This window comes from Pteropus medius, unplaced genomic scaffold (assembly GCF_902729225.1).
Source record: "Pteropus medius unplaced genomic scaffold, Ma_sr-lr_union100, whole genome shotgun sequence".
Taxonomy (NCBI): Eukaryota; Metazoa; Chordata; class Mammalia; order Chiroptera; family Pteropodidae; genus Pteropus; species Pteropus medius.
In genome coordinates this window covers 5,500,419-5,501,560 of record NW_024354500.1, presented here as the reverse complement: position 1 = coordinate 5,501,560, position 1,142 = coordinate 5,500,419, and positions in this window count along the sequence as shown.

The window sequence follows — 1,142 nt, the reverse complement described above, 5'->3', positions numbered from 1 at the left end:
GTAAGCAGTATAATGACGCCCAAAGATGACTAGGTCCCAATCTCCAGAATCTGTGAATAATTTATGTTACATGACAAAAGAGTACTAAAGTTCAGATATAATTAAGGTTGTTAATTAGCTCACCTTAAAACAGGGAGAATATCCTGCAGTATCTAGCTGGGTCCAATGTAATCAATCACAAATGAACTTAAGATGGATTGGGAGGCAGAAAAGACAAATTACAGTGACGCAGTGCAAGAAAAAACTCAATGAGGCCATTGTTGCCTTTGCAGATGGAAGGGACCCAGGAGCCAATGACTGTAAGCAGCCCCCAGAAGATAGAAAATGCAAGAAAATGTATTCTCTTCTAGATCCTCCAAAATGGAACATGCCCTGCTGACACCTTGATTTTAGCCTAGTAAGACCTATTTTGGAGATCTGCCCTAAAGATTGCAAAATTTGTGGTGTTTTAAGCCACCAACATTGTGGTAATTTGTTATAGCAACATTAGGAAACAAATGCAGTTGGTTTGTAGTTGACATATATATCGTAACCTATACCTGAAGAGTAGTTCAGCAGCTTCAGGATGTTTGTGGTAATTATGGCTATCCCTGTATAAACTACACTTGATTTGTTGATTTGTTTCTCATTAATAAGTGGAGGTTATCCAAAAATAAAAGATAAATGATAAGGAGAATTTATAAGAGTAACCATCAACATAAGAGACAGAAACCACCCCTCCAGTAAAATACACATGAAAATTCCCCATAAAATATTTTGTTTTGAGGGGATGCTGTTTGAATATTGAGGCAGCGAATTCCAGCTTATTTATATCTTGCCTAGTCTGTTGTTGGAAATGATCTAATTGTATTCGCCATAGTCAAATGCTTATGCCTTTAGCACTATAGGCAGTGCTATATAAAAAAGCTGAAGAAAGAAGTGGGAATATCATTTATTAATGTGTACAGGTTCAGTAAGTACATTAAAGTCCATAATTTAAAAAAAAATAAAGCTAAATGATACCTGAAAACTATTTGCTTCAATAAAGCTTCAACATTTTCAAAAGAAATCCAGGAGTCCTCACTTTTTTTTTAAAGCTTCCAAATTCATTTTCTTTCTTTCTTTCTTTCTTTCTTTCTTTCTTTCTTTCTTTCTTTCTTTCT